The 22,487-nt window shown below is 38.3% G+C and overlaps 1 pseudogene; it reads left to right on the forward strand.

Moving 5' to 3' along the window:
* Positions 1–17,354, forward strand: part of LOC137760729 (charged multivesicular body protein 2b-A-like) — a 52,124-nt pseudogene extending 34,770 nt beyond the window's left edge.
* The last annotated feature ends 5,133 nt before the right edge of the window (positions 17,355–22,487 follow it).

Raw genomic sequence — 22,487 nt, forward strand, 5'->3', positions numbered from 1 at the left:
ACGAGCAGCTGCAATAGGCAGGTGACATCTTCCCACCTCAAGGACCTAGGTCTTTCCTCTTCTTTGCCTAAGGACATTCAAAGGCACTTACACAACCTAGAAGCATAAGAGTTTATGCTCCAAGGGCAACTTCAGCCCCAACCAAATGAAAGATGCCTACAGGTGGAGCAATTCTGAGACATACTCCACATGGTTTCTCAGAAGATTCTCAGTGTGATTGAGCTGAAGCCGCCCACCATGGAAACCCACTCAATAATGCAACTTTTTTTTACTTTTCTCCTTTCTCTGTCTCACTTTCCCCATTTCTTCACTTATGATTCCTGGACTCACTTTGCAAATAAATTCCTAGTCCCTAATTTCTTATCTCAAGGTTTGTTTTGGGGGAACCCAAACTAAGACATCTACCTCATAGGGTTTTTTAAAAAGTTTTATGCAGTAAAATTGACTTTATTTTTGGTGTGTAGTTCTGTGAGTCTTGATGCATACATTTATATACCCACAGCCACAACCAGGATACAGAAAAGTTTCCTCCCCCTAAAATTCCCTTTGTAGTCAAACTATCCCCCAACTCTTAACCCATGACAACTGTTCCTATAAGATTTCCTTTTTCAGAATGTCATAGAGTGTGTACCCTTTTGAGACTGTCTCCTTTCTTCAACATAATGCCTTTGACATTCATCCATGTTGGTTGTGTATACTAGTTCACTCCTTTTCATGGCCGAGCAGCATTCCATTGCACAGATGTGACATAGTTTGCCAATTCATTTGTTGAAGGACATTTGTATTGTTTCTAGTTTTCAAAGGTTATGAATAATCCTGCTCTAAATATTCACATAGGTTTTCATTTCTCTGAGCTAAATACCTAGAAGTAGATTTGCTGGATCATATGGTAAGTGTATGTTTAACTTTATAAGAAACTGCCAAAATTTTCCAGAGTGGCTGTACGATCTTGCACTCCCATCAGCAATGTGTAGGAGTTCCAGTTTCTCCACATCTTTGATAGCACTTGGTACTGTCATGATTTTTTATTATTTTAGACATTCTAGTAGGAATGTCATGGTATTTTTTTGTAGTTTTAATTTGCATTTCCCTAATGGCTAATGACAGTAAGCATTTTTTCACGTGCTTAATTAACATTATATTTTTTCTTTGTAGAAGTGTCTGTCAAATCTTTTGCACAGCTACTTAATTGGGTGATTTATTTTCTTACTGTTGAGTTTTGAGTGTTCTTTATATATTCTGGATATAAGTCCTTTATTTGACATGTGATTTGCAAATATTTTCTCCCACTCTGTAGCTTGTCTTTTCCTTTCTCTTAATCATAGGGCTTTAATAAGGGCTAATGAGTTTATACACTAAGTTCTTTAAAAACTAAATAGACATGCTGTTTTTCTGTCAGTTGGGGGAAGGCAATATGGAGAAAAGTTTGATTTGGGACTCAGACAAACCTGGGTTTGAATCCTGGTTCAGTCACCCACAGACTGCTTTGCCGTGGACTATTCTGTTAGTTTCCTCATCTGTAAAGTATAGACCACAGTACTTACCACACAGTGCTTCTGTGAGGATTAAATGAGATAATACGTGTGAAGGACTTAGCCCAGTGCCAGGATGTTGTAAGTGTTCAATAAATGTAAAGATTATATTCTTATTATACAATATTCTCATTTCCAAGCCTTTGCATAATCTGCTCCCTCTGCTTAGATTGTCCTGCTCTACATCTTATCCCTCTCTCCCTTATTTTCTACTTGCCTAAGATGATTCCAATTTAGGAGGCTTTGCTGGACATCACCGGTTTGGGCCAGATGCCCCTTCTTGGGGCTCCCATAGTACCCTTTAATCACCTTGCATCACTCTGTATTTTAAGCATCATAAGCTGTGGGCAACTCGGGGCAGGGCTAATGTCTTTATCGTCTAAAATTATTCCAGGTCGCATTTGATGAATGAATGAATAAATAAATGAACGAATTCATCTCATGAATTGTCGGGGATTCCAATTAGACGTCCCTCTGAATATTGCCGAATTCAGTCCCTTTAAGACAGCCTTAAACATCCCAAATGGATGTCTGTGACTTACACCAGGACCCGGCTTGCAATCAGCCAAACAGTCACTGCATCTTTGACAAGCTGGATGCCGAATGGAGAAACTTGAATGCTTTGCATCTATTTACTTTTACCACATGTCATAAAAATTAAAAATACATTGTACCACAAGTGCAGTATTTAGTGTCTCACTTTAATTACATTCAAGTGTGTTGCTAAATAGTCTTGAGAAAACCTTAATGACCAGCTGTTCTACCCTTTTCCCATATGTCAGAAATGGTTTCTGAAATCACATTCCGGGACAGTAGGGTTGTATAATTAGACAGTGTATAGTTAACACTTCTAGATTTTCCGCTTAAACTGTGGACCCTTTACACTAACATATTGTGTGATTCTGCTGGTTTGGCGCAATGCAATTAAATGACATGCCAAACAGCAACAGAGATATGCAAACTCCATCAGACTTGTTATCACTGCATCATTATTTGCTCATATCTTTTTCATCGTCAGGATGGCATGCTTTTGTGTGTGTGCTATGCAATATTCAGCATGTTTGGCTGACAAATAAACTTAGTAAAAAGGGCTGTAAATTTTTAATATTCCCTTCATAATGTCATTTATCTCACTAGAATTAGATGTGAGAGTGGCTTTTGCATCCTTTTGAACAAAGAGCTATCACTCGAATACGCAGCAACCATTTAAGGAAACAAAACAAAACTAAACTAAAATTCCCCAAGGTTGTAATAGAAGCCAATATTTTACACTGCTTCTGGTGGGGAAATGGGGATTTTAGCTATCCCCAAACTGGATTTGGGAGATAAAAGAAGTTGAATTTAGACAATTGATGATTGTGAAAATAAATCATTAGTTACTTGCCATTGCTTGATTCTGAGCTTAATGAGTTGTTTTGAAACCATAGTAATATCTTATTTGCTTAAATTTGGTTAATTCTTTGATTTTTGAGTATAGACAAGAGACTGAAACAGAAATATAAAATAAGGAAATGGGAAAATTCTATGAACTAATAATATTCTTTGGCTCTTCCTTTCCTTCTCCCACAAAGAAAATGTCCTTGACATTGTCCCAAATTTCAAGTCAAAACATAACTCTGATTTCTGATTGAGAATTGCCCAGATAAATATATTAAGACCAAGTCACAGGTGAAGCTTTCTCAAGTCCTAAGCAGCAAATTCATTTTTGAAAAAGCTAAGAGAGAGCTTCACTGTTCTAAGACCTATTTACACCATTTTTTTCTTCTAAGCTTGAATTTCCAATGACTTATTTAGATGTAAGCACTGACAGCTGTAATCATGTTTTAAATCTTGCTTTGTATCCTTAGTTATAATGTTGTTCAATTAATATTCAGAATAATGGAAGTGATGTGCCGTTTTGAAAAAGACTTGAATACAGTCCAATGCTTTGGGAAACTGACTCTCGAGAGGATTAATCAGCATTTAAAACTTGCATTAACAAAAATCTGATCTTCCGCCATGCGGCATGCATAATACTTTTCGTTTTTAAACATTTTAGCTTAATACTACGGCATCCTTTGTCCTGATTTTTTTTTAATGATTTTAAAATTGAGCTCCTTCAGATCAATTTTGCCTTGACCCTTGTGCATAATTGGACACTTGCAATTGAAAAATATAAGGATGCTCTTTTGCATGGTGCACTAAACTGTATTTCCGTTATTAAAGATAAGGGCAATAGAGGACTACAACTTAGTACTTAACATTTCAGGTTTTTCCCCTCAATTTATATTCAAAATGTTTACAATCTTTCTTCAAAGCTCAATTATCCAAACCCAGTCCTTGAGAGAAAAAGAGCTAAAAATGATGTTTTAATAATGAAAAATGATCAATGGGAATAGGATCTTTTGCTGTAAATGGTAAAACAATTGATGATTAGTGGTCTCTTCTTATTTGTTTTTAAATAAGTGGAAATCACACTGAGTTATTTACATGTAAACAAGGATTTGGGTTCTAAAGCTGAAATAAAATGACATGATGGAAAATGAACTGGGAAACAGTGGACTGAGGGCTGTGTTTGGCTCATAGCTAAATGGGAATGAAATCAATTTTAGAAACAGGGAAGAAAGATGATTGTGAAAGCAGACTAGAAAAAAAACTGCTGTTTTATCCTAGTAAAGTAATCGGCTGTTTTATGACCAGAAATAAAGTCAAGTGAGCACATACTTCTGTGGGTCTTGTCTCTCCTTAGACCAGCAGCTTGCTCTCTGGCCCAGGACCCGTTGTTTTTCCTCTGCTGAGACCACACTGCTGACCCTGGTGCTAAATGTGGCCTGGAAGGATTTTATTCTCCCCTTTGCATGTTTTTAGAAAAACCTCTTGGCTTCCGTGATAAAGCAGTGGACACTGCAGAGCAGATTCTTATTGCTGCTGAGCCTTGTTAGGATTTTGTAGCAGGCACAGCAAATGGTGGATGAATGCTCATTGGAAGAATCTCTTGAAAAGCCCTAATTAAGTGCCTGCCTGCCTGCCTGCCTGCCTGCCAGGGTTGTGCAGGTTTCCACTCAGAACTTTGCTCACCTGGCCCTCGTTCTCAGCAGAGGGGTCCCTGCTTTGGCAGCCTCTTTGAGTGCCATGACTCCTCTGAGATGGAGAGTGAAGGACGTACAGAGAGTGATGGAGGCCCTCGGAAAGGTGGGGGGGCTGCTGCCCGCTGAAGGAGCTAAAGGTGCTGCGTGCAGAGGGGAAATGGGGAGCCATCGGCTTCTGACTCGGGGACTAAACACGGGCAGGGTAGATAGTCAAGAGAACAAAAGTATTTATTTAAGACACCACTGGACAGTGGAGTGTTTGCATCACACCTCCAGCTAAGGGCATGTTATGTTAATGAGGGTGTTAAAAACTTATGTTGAAAAACAGTGAAGCCTGTGCCTGACAGAAGCATTGGTGGCGAATGCATTTTTTTTAAAATATTTATTTATTTATTTATTTATTTATTTATGTTTGGCTGTGTTGGATCTTCGTTTCTGTGCGAGGGCTTTCTCCAGTTGCAGCAAGAGGGGGCCACTCTTCATCGCGGTGCGCGGGCCTCTCACTCTCGCGGCCTCTCTTGTTGCGGAGCACAGGCTCCAGACGCGCAGGCTCAGTAATTGTGGCTCACGGGCCTAGTTGCTCCGCGGCACGTGGGATCTTCCCAGACCAGGGCTCGAACCCGCGTCCCCTGCATTGGCAGGCAGATTCTCAACCACTGTGCCACCAGGGAAGCCCGAGAATGCATTTTTATCCACAAACTGCCTACATTTTTGGAGGTGAGTAGGCTTGAATGTAGAGAGAGCAAGGACCACAGCTTCTGTCTTTCTAACAGGAAAGAGTGTTGTGTTTAAAAAGTCTCTTTCTCAGAGTACGGAAGAGGTTTGTTGTTGTTGTTTTTTTTTGGTTGGTTTACTTGTTTTCCTTGCTTTGTACCATTTTTCTCCATGCGTGGCTATCAGTGAGGTAGGCAACAGAGCTGAGCCCTGGGCCCAAGTGGGTACCCCGCCCTGTCCTAGAGGGAGTGGGGGGATAAGGGCCTGCTCCCTGGATACATTTCCCTAGGATCCTGGCATTTGGGGAATTTGTTTAACTTCCTGGGGAAAGATTCCACCACCCCTGTTTTGGGGGCAAATTATGAACATTTTGACAGGCTCAAGGCCCACTCTGCTCTTAGCCCAGTATAACCTTTCTAAAACTCAAATAAGATTAGGTCAGTTCCTTGCTTTAAAATGTAAACAAATGGTTTCCCCTGGCCTATTAAAAGAAATCCCAAAACTTTAGCATTATCAACCGTGCCTTCACTCTCTGACCCCAGACCACCCCCCAGGCTGTGTTTTTTCCTTTTCATCCATCATCTCCAGACACCTTGGAGTCAAGTCAGAGTAGCCTAGACATCACTCCTTAAACAGAAGTGCTTTTCCTTTCACTGTGTCCTCGCTCAAAGAACACTCCCTCCTTTGCCCTTTGCCTGCATGGAGAGCTCCTACTTATCCTTCAGTGCCCAACTCAAATGCCTCTTCATCTCTATGGCTTTTCCTGAACTCCCCTGGTGCTCTCTCCTCCTCCCACCTCCTCCCCCTATTCCCAATGAAGAAGAACTATTCACCCCTATAGCTGTGATCCCCCTACTATAGCAACTATCACTCACACTATATGTATTTTTGTTGTTGTTTCTCCCACAAAATTGTGTATTATGCAAGAGTTGGTATACTAGCTCCAAAGCTGTTATTTCATAAATATTTCTTGAAGTGAATTTGCCCTTTAATAAACACTAAGAGTATTTCAAGATCTTAGAACAGAAAGAACATCAAAGAGTTTATATTCAAAATTTGTTTGTTTTCCTTGTCTATCAAATATAAAAATGTATAAATTAAGAGCTTAGACCTACTCTTTAAATTTAAGAACTTTCTTCCAGGAGATATATATTTTTTTCTATTCCAGGCCATAAGATGCAGTGATACATCTAATAATTACAAAAATATCTTTTTTTTTTTTTTTCCGATCTTAGAAAAACTTAGAATGTAAGTAGATTGATTTCTTGGTTTAAACTGTGTATCTAGTAAAACTCCCTACCTCCAGCTAGAATGGCACTTAAGTATAGATCTTTGAAAAGTGTCTGATCAGATTCAATGTAAGCCTACAAAGACTGCACTGAAGGAATACTAAAAATATAGTTTTCTGTACTGTGATGTTGATGGGAAAAGCAGCATTACTCCATTTCATATCTATGGCAGTGCCTGTCACACACCTTCCAAAGTCACAATATTTTCTAGACAAGCAGATCTTAAGGCTATTGCCCGTAAGAATCATCTAGAACGGGAGGTGGAAAACTATAGCCCACAGGCTAAATCCAGCATGCTGCCTGTTTTTGTACTAATAAAGTTCTACTGGAACACAGCCACACCCTCGTATTCTCAAATTGTCTATAGCTGCTTCCAGGCTGCAATGGCAGGGGTGAAGAGTTGCAACTGTATGACCCACAAGACTGAAAATTTTACTATTTGGTTCTTTGCGGAAAATGTTTGCTGACTTTTGACCTAGAAGTTTCATTTTTTTAAATAAAACAGATGCCCGAGTCCTACCTTAGATAGATTAGTAATTGGAAGAGTAAAACCTGGTCATTTGTGTTTATAAGAAGCTCCACATGTGATTCTGAGTACAGACTCTTAATTTTTATTTTTCAAGAAGTTATCCATAAATCGTGCCAAGCAAATTCTCATAGCACAAGGAATGTCCCTCTAAGGCAAGCACCATTTTTTACTTACCTTTGCATCCATAATGCCTAACACTGCTCTAAACATAATTAGACGCAAATAATGCTTTTGTCAAGTGAATGAGTGAGTGGGCAAGGTGAGGAAACTTAGATTGCAGGTGTAACTAGACCCTCTAAAAATCACAGTACATGGCAAGTACCTTCTCAGGCCCTGGACATGTGCCCTGTTACTTTCTAGTGAGATTTCTTTCTTCCAACTTCAACCTTACCTAGAAAAACACAAATGCTACTGATTCTCTGTGGATCTGAAATTTTTAAAAAATTTCCAAGAGGGTCAAATGAGGCATGCCTTGGTCTGCATAAGGATGGTCATCTTCTCACTGCTTGGGACATGCAGGAAAAAAAAAAAAAAAAAAAACTGATCTCATCATGAGAAATGGTGCAGATGGCATATTTGGCATCACCAGCCTGCGTCGATCAGAGATGCATTTATTTACATGACTTTGTTTGCATTGTGACCATTTATCTGGGCCCTTGCTCACATTTAACCTTTCGAAGGGCCGGCAGAGAGTGAGCGATTTTGCCCCTGGGATTGGCTGGAGCGAGCTCCCATAGGGATGATGTTTGTATTTCTTCCTACCTGCAAAACACTCATTTCTTACAACCCCAGAAAACATTTGGTTATGTTATCTCTTGGGTCCAGGAGGAGTGTGGAGTGTGCCAAGTTTAAGAGCCACTGCCAGATACCATGGTTGGCATTATGTAGACAGCGCGCCAGTGGAACTGGCGCTACTAGTTGTAGATTTGAGCTCTCGCCTCAGAGGCAAAGGATCCCTTAGTCATTTCCAACTAAGATCATGCCCTTTGCCTTTGGTTATGAGATATCTTTGTGTGTGTGCACAAACCATGGCCTGCAGGCACAACTGATGGACCACTGCAACTGACTTCTTCTAGGCTGGGACAGTGAGCCCCCAAAGTGGCACCAAAGTGGTCTCAGACCCCATGGGTGACTTGGAGACGCTGAGAAACAGCATGGTGCCTTAGAAAGGGCCTTGGGGAGCCTGGTTCTGGGTCTGTAAAATGGACAAGTCACTTACTTTCTCTGAGCTTTGGTTTCCTCATCTTTTAACAGGAATAATCAGAGTTGTTGTTATGACAACTAAACTAATCCATATAAAGCGTTTGGTGCAGTAACTGGCACCAAGGAAGCTCTCAATAAAAGTTTTTATTATTAATATTATTATTATCATTATTATTGATATATATATCTTGCTTAAGGTACATGGTGGTTGTGAAGATGAAATAACTGATTTTGAGGTGCTCTGTGAATCTGCAGAACTCAGCATATGTGAGGAATGCTTGTTTCAGTGGGAAGGAAGGGTAATTGCATAGAGAAGCTCTGTCAAAACATGTTTCAACATGATTCTCTGACCAAGAGTCCCAAATATTTCTGAAATAAGAAGCTACGGAGTCAAACAGAGAAAGACAAATACTGTATGACATCACTTATATGTGGAATCTAAAAAATACAACAAACTAGTGAATAAAACAAAAAAAGAAGCTGACTCACAGATAGAGAGAACAAACTAGTGATTACCAGAGGGGAAAGGGAAGGGGGGAGGGACAATATAGGGGTAGGGGCAAAAAAAGGGTTGTTATGGGATTATATGAAATCTATGTGAAACTTTTGAAAATTGTGAAGAACTATAGAATTTAAAGAATCTTTCATTCAAAAAAATTGTAAAAACACAAGGTAGTAACATAAAGTAACTGGTTTGTAATCTTAAAAAAAATTTAAAAAAAGTGGAGAATTTAATTTTAAAGCAAAAAAAAGAAGAAGAAGAAGTTACTATTCATTTTTCCAAACCCTTGAGAGACCAATGACCTACTGGTAAGCAGTCGTTCTGATGAGCTGATACCAGTGAGGAGGTAGCAGGTATGCTGGTGGGATTGTCTCTGAGCAGAACCAAGGTTGGGCCTGAATACTGCCTGGACTGCACTTCTTGCTGTGTATTGAGGCAGTCACTGAGGGAATGCAAGAGGATTTCTACCAGAGAAGGCAGCAAGCATGTGAGCCACCTACCTGAGGGAGCGATGGGACACAGAAGCGATTTCTTGGTGTGTTTGAAAATGTGTTACCTCAGTTGGCCTGGGAGCCTAATGGTTTCATTCAACAGGCATTTATTGCTTTCCTACTTACCTATACCAGTGCACAAGGGGTACACTTTGAGCAGGCTGGGTGAAGTGATCTTCCTCCTGGCCATAACTTGAAAAGATGGAAGGAATCAAGGCTGTCCTTGAAAATAATGGGAAGGTGTGGATATATTCAAGTCCATTATTCTTTATAAGTACATCCCAGTGTTGCTTCATGAGGAAGATTATTGCACAGTGGTCTCTATCAGGTTTTCATAAGGAGTCAACTGAAATCGGAAGAAATCACAGATGCTCAAGATGCCAGCTACTAGTCATGACAATGGCGTCTCAAACTCTGGTGTCACATGCCTCACAGTTGGCATACACAATGGGTGCCCTGCAAGGCCTTGTTCATAGGGCTCTGAAACATCTACCTAATCAATCAATTCAGTAAGAAAGGTCATTCAACAATAATTAGTTTGTTCCCACACCTCACCTGCCTAGCAAAGTTCTAGGCACGTAATAGGTATTCAGTAAAAACTTAAGACTAATTTAATGATAATATATAATATTTGTTAAACACTTGAGAGACGTCAGGTCCTTTTATAACTGCTTTATATGTGTTGTTTAATATTATCCTCACAGTAGCTTAATGAGATAGCATTATTATCACCATTTTCAGAGGTGAAGAAATAATAGCCTTTTGTTCAAGGTCATAGAAGTGGTGGAGCTGAATTCCACCCAGGCTGAAGGACTCAGAGCCCATTAAACCACGTGCAGGCACTAGACTCGATTTAAAAGTAATGTGTGGCTTCCTTTGCTGTGCAAAAGCTTTTAAGTTTCATAGGTCCCATTTATTTATTTTTGTTTTTATTTCCATTTCTCTAGAAGGTGGGTCAAAAAGGATCTTGCTGTGATTTATGTCATAGAGTGTTCTGCCTATGTTTTCCTCTAAGAGTTTGATAGTGTCTGGCCTTACATTTAGGTCTTTGATCCATTTTGAGTTTATTTTTGTGTATGGTGTTAGGGAGTGTTCTAATTTCATTCTTTTACATGTAGCTGTCCAGTTTTCCCAGCACCACTTATTGAAGAGGTTATCTTTTCTCCATTGTATATTCTTGCCTCCGTTGTCAAAGACAAGGTGATCATATGTGCATGGGTTTATCTCTGGGCTTTCTATCCTGTTCCATTGATCTATATTTCTGTTTTTGTGCCAGTACGATACTGTCTTGATTACTGTAGCTTTGTAGTATAGTCTGAAGTCAGGGAGCCTGATTCCTCCAGCTCTGTTTTTCTTTCTCAAGATAGCTTTGGCTATTCGGGGTCTTTTGTGTTTCCATACAAATTATAAAAATTTTTGCTCTAGTTCTGTGAAAAATGCAATTGGTAATTTGATAGGGATTGCATTGAATCTGTAGATTGCTTTGGGTAGTATAGTCATTTTCACAATGTTGATTCTTCCAATCCAAACAAGATGAAAAGACAACCCTCAGAATGAGAGAAAATAATCCTGAAAAGGATTAGTCTCCAAAATATACAAGCAGCTCATGCAGCTCAATATCACAAAAACAAACAACCCAATCCAAAAATGGGCAGAAGACCTAAATAGACATTTCTCCAAAGTACACATACAGATTGCCAACAAACACATGAAAAGATGCTCAACATCACTAATCATTAGAGAAATGCAAATCAAAACCACAATGAGGTATCACCTCACACCAGTCAGAATGGCCGTCATCAAAAAATCTACAAACAATAAATGCTGGAGACGGTGTGGAGAAAAGGGAACCCTCCTGCACTGTTGGAGGGAATGTAAATTGATACAGCCACTATGGAGAACAGTATGGAGGTTCCTTAAAAAACTAAAAATAGAATTACCGTATGACCCAGAAATCCCACTACTGGACAGATACCCTGAGAAAACCATAACTCAAAAATATACGTGTACCACAATGTTCATTGTAGCACTATATAAAATAGCCAGGACATGGAAGTAACCTAAATGTCCATCAACAGACGAATGGATAAAGAAGATGTGGCACATATATGCAATGGAATATTACTCAGCCATAAAAGGCAATGAAATTGTTATTTGTAATGAGGTGGATGGACCTAGAGTCTGTCATACAGAGTGAAGTAAGCCAGAAAGAGAAAAACAAATACCGGATGCTAATGCACATATATGGAATCTAAAAAAAACGGTACTGATGAACCTAGTGACAGGGCAGGAGTAAAGATGCAGATGTAGAGAACGGACTTGAGGTCATGGGGGGGAAGGGGAAGCTGGGACGAAGTGAGAGAGTAGCACTGACATATATACACTACCAAATGTAAAATGGGTGGCTAGTGGGAAGCAGCTGCATAGCACAGGGAGATCAGCTTGATGGTTTATGACGACATAGAAGAGGTGGGATAGGGAGGGTGGGAGGGAGGCTCCAGAGGGAGGGGATATGGGGATGTATGTATATATATAGCTGCTTCACTTTGTTGTGCAGCAGAAACTAACACATCATTGTAAAGCAATTATACTCCAATAAAGATATTAAAAAAAATAAAAAGTAATGAGTGGCTTTAAAAAGAAAGAAAACATTGAATTCGGGAAATGTCCACTTAAGGTGCTTCTTTAACTGACTGCATTTTAATTCTTGGCTCAACATTTGGTTCAACACTTGGCATCAACCATTTTTGTATGGGTATAATTTTAGTAAAACTTATTCAAAGCAAGTAGATTATAGCATGTAGAGCAAGCACTTGGTGATTGGTCTGAGGCCATGGAAGGAAGGAAAGGAGGAAAGGAGGAAGGAAAGGAGGGAGGAAAGAAGGAAATAAGGAAGGAAGGAGAGAGAGGGAAGGAGGGTGAGAAGGAGGGAGAGAAGAGAAGAGGGAGGAAAGGAAGAAAGAAGGAAAGATATGAGACTAATTTGATGGTGGAGATAGAAACTGTTGAGTGTGTATGTGTGTGTTTGTATAGAGGCAGTAAGAAGAAGAATGAAAGCATCTTTCCATTGTAAGTTCTCATATTTCTTCATGCTTCCTGCTCCTTTATAGTGTGCACTTTTCAGAGAAGGGTCTAGTAGTGACCCAACACATTCTAACTACCATATCCTGAGCATAGGTTTATATCCCCCAATGCGGGGGAGAAGAAGGTCTACAGAATTACAGTGAAAGAGGACTGATGACACTGTTGGTTCTGTGAGCAACCCCCTTCAAGACACCAAAGGAAAAGCCCCAACAGGCAGTTCCCTTTAGCCTGGAAGAAGGAGTGAAAGACAGCCAGACTCTCTCATCATCCAATCACATCTCAGGGGTTCAGATTTTCTCAGCTCCCTGGAGACTTCTGCCCTTGCAGACAGGAGGATTATAGAAGATGGGGCGTTTGCAGGCATCCAGTGGCACTGCCTGTATCCACACCAGGCACCGGCACTCTGCGGTGATCACACCAAGATGGAGAACTCCTCCTAAACCCAAGCCTATTACAGCTCTACCTGCGAGGCAGCCCACACAGAGGGAGGCAAGGCTGCCACCATGCCTGCCAGAAGAGTCTGGCGACCAATATGTTACACAGAGCTGAGAGGCCAAGGAGCAGTGGTTGTGGTGGACCAGGTAGCCAGCTCTTGGTTAGCACTTTGCAGAGGGATCAGATGGCCTCCAACATCGAGAACCATTGCAGGAAAGATGAAAGGGGAAACTTCAGCCCGGGAGAAAGAAGCATGGCACACTCTGGCCCCCACAGAAGAGAGAGAAAATGGCAGGCACCCAAGGACAGATCTTGTCTCATGAAGAGGTTTTTAGCTGTTCCAATGGAGAGGGAAGTATGCTTTGTGGGTAGAAGGAGCCTATCTAGCCTATTCTGAAGTTCCCAGGCAGTGTCAGGTGCCAAGGTTGTAGAGTTAGACTCGACATAGCAAAAGAATTCTCCTAAAGTGCTTTGAAACACAAGATAAATTGAAATTGTTTTCAACCTACTGAGTGGCAGAAGGAGTAGTGGTGGATGATATAACTTGCTAATTCTTTTTCATAGTGAAATTCTGCCACTGGGTAATTGACTTAAAGAAATGGACATCTGTTGTGGGTTTTTGTCCATTTTAACTTTATAGTGTTTTGGGGGCATGCTATAGACAGAATCGTGTCCCCCCAAAGTCATATGTTGAAGGCCTAATCCCCAATGTGCCTGTAATTGGAATAAGGAAGTAATTAAGGTTAAGTCAGGTCATAAAGGTGGATGGAGCCCTGATCCATCCAAGAGGATTAGTGTCCTAATAAGAAGCAATACCAAAGAGCTAATTCTCCTTCTCTCTTCCCCATGTGAGAACACAGCACGAAGGCAGCCATCTACAAGCCAGGAGAGAGCTCTCAGCAGGCACCAGAACCTTGATTTTGGACTACCCTGTCTCCAAAACTCTGAGAAAATAAACTCCTGTTGTTTAAGTCACACAATTTGTGATATTTTTTTATGGCAGCCCCAGTAGACGAAGACGGGGATGGGGGTGTGGGGGCATGAGAGGGTTTAAGTATCTGCAAGCTCGATTTCCTGTAATGTGCTCAGATAAGACTGTAAAGCCAGAGGCTGTTTGTAAAACTTTGGCTTTCTGTATGGTGCTGAGAAGTTAACCCCAAATGAGCCATCTGAGTCCCAGTGTTTGTATTTGTGGGGAGTGGGGCACAGCATTTATCTTGAAATGTCTGTAAACTTTATTAAACATGAAAAATGTTATATGGAAAGTAGCACTATGAAAGCAGAGCGTGAAAAAAATATGAGAGGGAGAACTCAAGAACAAAAAAATAATGCTTATATTGGCCTACAGGGAGTAGAACACTTAGACCAACTTCAGTACTGAATATTTCCTTTAAAAAAAAAAAATCATGTCTCCTAAAACCAACTCCATATGGAGTCATATAAACCCAAACACTAGAATCAAGGGAATTTTCCAGTGAGGGAGAACATTTTGGTAATATTAGTAATTTAGTTTTCTTGTAAGGAAATTAATTCAATGATTTGTTCAGAATAGTTACAAAAATGTACAGTCTCAGAGATTAGTGGGGAATCCAGTTCCTGTGGAGACAGCAATTCTCTGGTCTCCTAGAGGAGATAAATTATAATATATTATTTGTGTCACGGTAGGGGAAAGGAAGGGGAAGTTCTCTGGCTTCTGTCCCTTTGTCCTGGAAGAATTACAGACTTATATGGAACATATCTCCTGCTTTCTTGCCTTATTATTATTGTTTTCTTTTTTTCCTTGTTCATATTTACTTGAATTTTTTTACCATTTTTATTGTGATATAACTGACATATAATGTGTAAGTTTAAGGTGTACATTTGTGATGATTTGATTTGATATATGTGTATATTTCAAAATGATTATACCAATAAGGTTGGTTAACACATCCATCACCTCACATAGTTACCTTGTGTGTGTGTGTGTGTGTGTGTGTGTGTGTGTGTGTAGAACTTTAAAGATTGACTCTTAGAAACTTTCAAGTATACAATACAGTACTGTTTTGTCATCCTGCTGTACGTTAGATCCCCAGAAATCATTCATTTCAAAACTGGAAATTTGTATCCTTTGACCACCTCCCATCCCACCTCCCTCAATCCCTGCCAACCACCAATCTCTGTTTTTATGAGTTTGTTTTTTTTTAAGACTCTACATATAAGTGAGCTCATATAGTATTTATCTTTTTCTGACTTATTCACTGAGCATAATACCCTCAACTTTCATCCATGTTGTTGCAAATGGCATGATTTCCTTCTTTTTTATGGCTGAATAATATTCCATTATATATATCTGTATCTATTTGTCTGTCTATCTATCTATATTACATTTTTTTTTCCATTCATCCATTGACAGACACTTATGTTGCTTCCATACCTTGGCTATTGTGAATAACACTGCTTTGAACATGGAGTATAGATATCTCTTCGAGATAGTAATTTCATTTCCTTTGGACGTGTACCCGAAAGTGGAATTTCTGGATTGTATGATAGTTCTATTTTTAATTTTTTGAGGAAACTTTGTACTCTCCCATACTGCACCAGTTTACACTCCCACCAACAATGCATAGGGGATCCCTTTCGTCCACATCCTTGCCAATACTTGTTATCTCTTGTCTTTTTGATGATAGCCATTCTAACAGGTGTGAGGTGATATCTCACTGTGGATTTGATTTGCATTTCCCTGATGATTAATGATGTTGAGCACCTTTCCATGTACCTGTTGGCCATTTGTATATCTTCTTTGGTAAAATGCCTATTCAGGTCCTTTGACTATATTTAATTAGGTTAGTTGGGGTTTTAGTTTTGGTTTGGGGTTTTTTTTGCTCTTCAGTTGTATGAACTTCTACTATATTTTGGATATTAACCCCTTATCAGATATATGGTTTGCAAATATTTCTCCCATTCTGTAGGTTGCCTTTTCATATTATTAATTATTTCTTTTGCTGTGCAGAGGCTTTTTAGTTTGATATAGTCCCACTCGTTTATTTTTGCTTTTGTTGCTTGTGCTTTAGGTGTCAAACCCAAGAAAATTATTGCCAAGACCAATGTCAAAGAGCTTACCTCCATTTTTACTTCTAGGACTTCTGTAGTTTCAGATATTACATTTAAGTCTTAATCCATTTCAAGTTAATTTTTGTGAGTAGTGTAAGGTAAGAGTGTAGTTTCATTATTGAAGAGACTATCTTATTCTCTGAGTATTCTTAGCTCCCTTGACAAATACTGGTTGACATAAATGCATGAGTTTATTTTTGGGTTCTCAATTCTGTTCCACTGGTCTGTGTGTCTGCTTTTAATGCCAGTACCATACTGTTTTGATTACTATAGGTAATATAGTTTGAAATCTGTAAGTGTGCATCCTGCTTTTGTTCTTCTTTCTCAAGATCGTTTTGGTTATTCAGGGTCTCTCATGTGGTTCCACACAAATTTCAGGATTTGTTTTTCTATTTCTGTTTTTAAAATGTCATTAAAATCTTGGTAGGGATTGCATTAAATCTGTAGATTGCTTTCAGTAGTATGGACATTTTAACAATATTAATTCTTCCAGCCCATGAACATAGAATATCTTTTTATTTGTTTGTGTCTTCAATATCTTACATCAATGTTTTATACTTTTCAGTATACAGATCTTTCACCTCTTTGGCTAAGTTTATTCCTAAGTATTTTTATTCTTTTTGATGCTATTAAATGGGATCGTTTTCTTTATTTCTTTTTTAGATAGTTTGTTGTTAGTATATAGAAATGCAACCAATTTTTGCATATTGATTAAGAAAAGAAATGAGAGTTGCTGACAGGCAAATATGGAACATCCAAAGAGAAGTAGAAAAACTAAAACTATCTCTGAAAGATGCTGCTAAGAAGGGCCAGAAGGATATCTGTGTAGTTCTGGCCAAAGAGGAGATCAGGTCAAGGAAGGCTGTGAGCAAGCTTTACGCATCCAAAGCTCACATGAATTCTGTGCTCACAGGGATGAAGAACCAGCTTGTGGTCTTGTGAGAGGCTGGTTCCTGTAGAAGAGCACAGAAGTGATGAAGGCTATTCAGAGTCTTGTGAAGATTACATAAATCCAGTTCAAATAAATAGATTATAGAATGAAGATAAAATAAATAGATTAATAAATGCAGGCATTGTCCAAAGAGATGAAGAAGGCTGGGAACATGGAGAGATGTTAGAGAACACTTTTGAAAGCATAGATGATCAAGAAGAAATGGAAAAAGCAGCAGAAATGGAAATTGACAAAATTCTGTTTGAAATTACAGCAGGGGCCTTGGACAAAACACCTAGTAAAGTGACCAATGCTGTTATGGAACCTGAATCTCCAAGAGTGACGGCCACCTCAGAAGATGAAGAGGAGGAAGAGGCCCTGGAGGCCATGCATCCCAGCTGGCCATGCTTTGTGGCTAGGGGCCACCCTGCTGGGCCTCAGGCTTTTCTCATGGCCCACTTGCTGGGTGTACATACACTCCTCTGATGCAGCTACTATTTTATGTATCTCTTGCACTACACCTCTGTGATGAGGCATTGCATTCTGGAGAAGATTCTCTCCTAATATCTCTTCACTCTCTGCAGAAGTTTTGTGATCTCAGCCAGACTGTTCTTATGAGAAGTGGTGTAATAAATGCATCATTTTCAGGAGTATAAACAGAACTATCTTTTTAGGGGCGAAGCAAAGAAATCTGTCTTCTCACAAAGCACTTTTGAGAATAGAGTTGATTGCCTGAATGTTGAGGACTCTATATATTTTTTGTATGTAAAACACTACATAAATAGATTTTAATAAATTTCTGCTTTAACACTTAGAAAAAAATTTAAAGTTTTCTATGTATAAGATCATGTCATCTGCAAACAGAGAAAATTTTACTTCCTTCTTTCTGATTTGGATGATTTTTATTTCTTTTTCTTGACTGACTAGTCTGGGTAGGACTTCCAGTATTATATTGGATAGAAGTACTAAGAGAGGGTGCCTATGTCTTGTTCCTGATCTTAGAGGAAACACTTTCAACCTTTCACCATTGAGTATGATGTTAGCTGTGGGCTTGTCATATATGGCCTTTATTATGTTGAGGTATGTTCCTTCTATACTCAAATTGAGAGTTTTTATTATGAAAGGATGTTGAATTTTGTCAAATGCTTTTTCCACATCTATTGAGACGATCATATGATTTTTATCTTTCATTCTATTAATGTGATGTATTGCATTTAATAATTTGCAAATATTGAGCCATTCCTTGAATTCCACTTGATCATGGAATATGATCTTTTTATTGTGCTGTTGAATTCGGTTTGCTAGTATTTTGTTGAGAATTTTTATGTCGACATTTGTCAGGAATATTGACCTGTAGTTTTTTTCATATAGTGTCCTTATCTGACTTTGGTATTAGGGTAATGCTAACATTGTATCATGAGTTTGGAAGTGTTCCCTCCTTTTCATTTTTTGGGGGAGAGTTTGAAAAAAATGCATTAATTCTTTAAATTAATTCAAAATTCATTAATTCTTCAAATGTTTGGTAGGATTCACTAGTGAAATGATCTGGTCCTGGACTTTTCTTTGTTGGGAGGTTCTTTATTCAATCTCCTCACTCATTATTGGTCTGTTCAAATTTTCTGTTTCTTTATCATTTGGTCTCAGTAGGTTGTGAGTGTCTGGCAATTTATCTATTTCTTCCAGGTTGTCTAATTTGTTGGTGTATAATTGTTCTTAGTAGTCTCTTATGATCCTTTATATTTCTGTGATATCAATTGTAATGTCTCCTCTTCTGTTTATAACTTTTTTGAGTGCCCTCTCTTTTTTTCTTGGTTAGTCTAACTAAAAATTTGTCAATTATGTCTTTTCAAAGAACCAACTTCTAGTTTTGTTAATTTTTCTCTTGCTTTCCTATTTTTTATTTTATTTATTTCTCCTCTAATCTGTATTATTTCATTCTTTCTGCTAACTGATCTTTGTTTTCTTTTTTCCTAGTTCCTTGAGGTATGTTAGTTTGTTTATTTGAGATCTTTCTTTTTTTCTTAATATATGTATTTATAGTTATAAACTCTTCTCTTAGAACTGCTTTTGCTGCATCCCATAAGTTTTGGTGTGTTGTGTTTCCATCTTCATTTGTTTCAAGATCTTTTTTATTCCCTTTTGATTTTTTTTGACCCATTCATTGTTTAAAAATGTGTTTTCAATTTCCACACAGTTGTGAATTTTCTAGCTTTTCTCTTGTTTTGTTTGCTACTTTCATACCATTGGGGTCAGAAAAGATGCTTGATAATTTCTATCTTCTTGAATTTGTTGAAACTTGTTTTGTGGCTTAACATATACAATAAGTCCCCTACATACGAACCTTCAAGTTGTGAACTTTCAAAGATGTGAACATGTGTTTCCATGTCCAATCATGTAAGTTATTTCATGTGTCTGGTGTACATTGTTACATGCGTGCATCCTCTACAAATAGTTGTGCTTTTGTGTATTTTAATGTACAGTACTGTATAGAATACAGCAGTACAGTATCTTTATTTCAAGCCCAGGATGTCTGGAAGCAAGCATAAAAGCAGTGATGATGTAGCTGGTACTACTGTACTTTTCAAGGTACTATACTCTAAGATTAAAAATGTTTTCTTTAATTTTTGTGTTTGTTTTTTATGTATTATTTGTGTGAAAAGTATTATAAACCTATTACAGTACAGTTCTATATATAGCCGATTGTGTTAGTTCAGTACCTAGGCTAACTTTGTTGGACTCACAAACCTGTTGGACTTACGAATTTGCTCTCAGAATGGAACTCATTCGTATGTAGGGGACTGACTGTAATCTATCCTAGAAAATGTTCCATGTACACTTGAGAAGCATGTTGTATTCCGCTGCTGTAGGATGGAATGTTCTGTATATATCTGTTAGTTCAATTTGGTCTAGAGTGTTCAAATCTGCTATTTCCTTAGTGATTATATGTCTGAATGATCTACCCCTATTGAGATTGGGGTATTAAAGTCCTCAACTATTATTATATTGCTGTTTATTTCTCCTTTTAGTTCTGTTAATACTTTCTTTATATATTTAGGTGTTCCAGTGTTGGGTGCATAAATATTTATAATTGTTTTATCATCTGGATTAGTTGATCCCTTTATCATTATAAAATGAACGTCTGTCTCTTTTGACCATTTTTAGATTAAAGTCTATTTTGTGTCACATAAGTATAGCTATCCCTGTTTTCTTTTGGTTAACATTGCTTGAAATATCTTTTTCCATCCCTTCATTCTTAGTCTATGTATAGCTTTAAAACTAAATTTCTTGTATGCAGCATATCATTGGATCTTATTTTTTAATCCATTCAGCTATTCTGTATATTTTGATTGAAAGATTTAATCCATTTAGATTTAAAGTAATTTTTGATTAGTAAGGACTCACTATTTCCATTTTGCTAATTATTTTCTGACTCTTTTATAGATCCTTCGTTCCTTGCTTTCTCTTTTGCTGTCTTCCTTTGTGGCTTGATGACTTTTTGTGGTGGTATGCTTTGACTCCTTTATCATAATCATGTGTATCTACTACAAGTTTTTCCTTTGTGGTTACCATGATGCTTACATAAAGAATCTTATAGTTATAACACCCTATGTAAGCTGGTAATAACTTACTTTTGATAACTTACAGAAACTATAATTTTAGTTCTCCCCCACTTACACTTTAGGTTATTGATGTTATACTTTACATCTTTTTAATACTATGTATCCTGTAACAAATTTCAGGGGGGAACTTCAGCCTTACCCCCAGGTTCTGGGATTTTCACAATGGTGTCTTATCTATGCATGGTTTTTATTTGGTCTTGTGAGGGGAACTGAAGTTTGGAATGATGTATGTCATCACCTTGATGACATTACCTCTGGATATTTTGTTTTCATTTTCTCCCTTCTTCTACTTTACTGTCTTTCTTTGCTCATTGCCTCCTCTTACAAAATGAGAGGTGAATCATTTTTAATAAAGGGCCACAGGAAGAAAGCATTTCAGTCCCCTTTTTCTCAGTGCTAGTGATATATTTGAACTAGCCAGGGTCATTTGTGGTGAGTAAAAAGGAAATATAGTGAAAGGCTGAGTATAATCACAGGTAAAGCATGTGGATTCACCTAGGTAAGGCAATATGTGGTGCTGGGATTGGAATTTAGATCATCAGGAATGAATTTGGCCCTATGCCAGCTCCAGACAAGCTAGAGTGGTCAATCCAATCTAAATCCCCTTCTAGGTTGGATAGTAAGATCACAAAGGACTGTAAGTAATGGTGGGTATTTATGGCCACATTGAATTCAAAATTTATTAAATGTGTCTTGAAGAGAAGATACATGCTAAACCAAAAGAGGTAGAAGAGATCATAGTCAACATTAAGGGAAAATGAAACAGAGCGAAATCAAAACAAAACAAAAGAAACCAAAAAAAAAAAAAAAAAACCCACAAACCCATAAAAGGGAACCATTTTCTCTTTCAGCACAGAATAAGCTCTCAGTTAAAGGAAGGTTATGATTATTGTGTGGTAAATACCAAGTGTTGCATTTTAGATCACTTTATTCTGGATAGCAGCTTTAAGAAAGTTATTATGCTTATTTTATAGATGAAGCATTTGGAGCTCAGAGAGGTTGAGGATTGTGACAGTGTCATACCTTGTAAGTGGTGAAGCTGAGATTCAGATATAGATCTCTTTGATTATAAGTTACTCAGGTGCACACAGACTAGAAAAGATCATCTTGGCTCCATTGGGTTTGGATGGTTTGTCAGATTCTGAGTGGGATGGAAAGGGGATGTAGTTAACCTATTGGACTCCAATACAAAACCGAAAGCCATGGCTTGATTAGCTATTTCTTACCACACATCTCCTGGCTGCAATATCAAGCAAGGGATTTGAGTTCCAGGTTGAAGCAGAGGATGGCAGGAACTTCTGTAAACTTACCTGCAGACCACAGATTAGCTGTTATACACTTTGGCAATTGCCTTGAACCCCTCAGCCCCCAGAAGGGATGGTCCAGATGCAAAATTGAATGACTATGAAGGTAAAAGTTATAGGGAAAATGAACTGAGTCAATGGGAAGCTTTCTTTGGGTCATTCCATGGTCTGGCTGCCCACTCCTTGTCTCCTTCCCAACAAATCAGGATGCACCCAATAAGCTGTACACATTTACTGAGGTATCATGTCAGGCACAGTATGAGGTGCTAGCAATACTAAGTGAATTAGATGGTCTTTCTCTGTGCAGCTGAGATAAATAGATGGTGGCTATCACTATCATGGTACTTACTACATTATATTTGTGTGCTTGTCTCTGCGTTCACTCTATGTGTGCTCCTTTGGAGCAGAGAGTCAATGTTATCTAACTTTGTGTTCCCAATGCTTACCACAGTGCTTAAAAATAGTTTCTGGATAAATAAATACATTTTTTGGATAAAGTAATAAGGGAAAGACTATAACAAGTTTATATATTATGACAAGGAGACAAATAGACTTAAAAACAAATATGCCCATTAAAGGTGCTGTGATTAAAGTCCACAAAGGAGTGTGAGAAAGAAAGGTAATTAGTTCTAAGAAGTAGGTGGTGACACAAAGAAGATTTTAAAAGTAGATGATTTTTGAGATAATTTTAAAAA

The sequence above is a fragment of the Eschrichtius robustus genome, chromosome 3, assembly GCF_028021215.1.
Source record: "Eschrichtius robustus isolate mEscRob2 chromosome 3, mEscRob2.pri, whole genome shotgun sequence".
In the NCBI taxonomy this organism is placed as follows: domain Eukaryota; kingdom Metazoa; phylum Chordata; class Mammalia; order Artiodactyla; family Eschrichtiidae; genus Eschrichtius; species Eschrichtius robustus.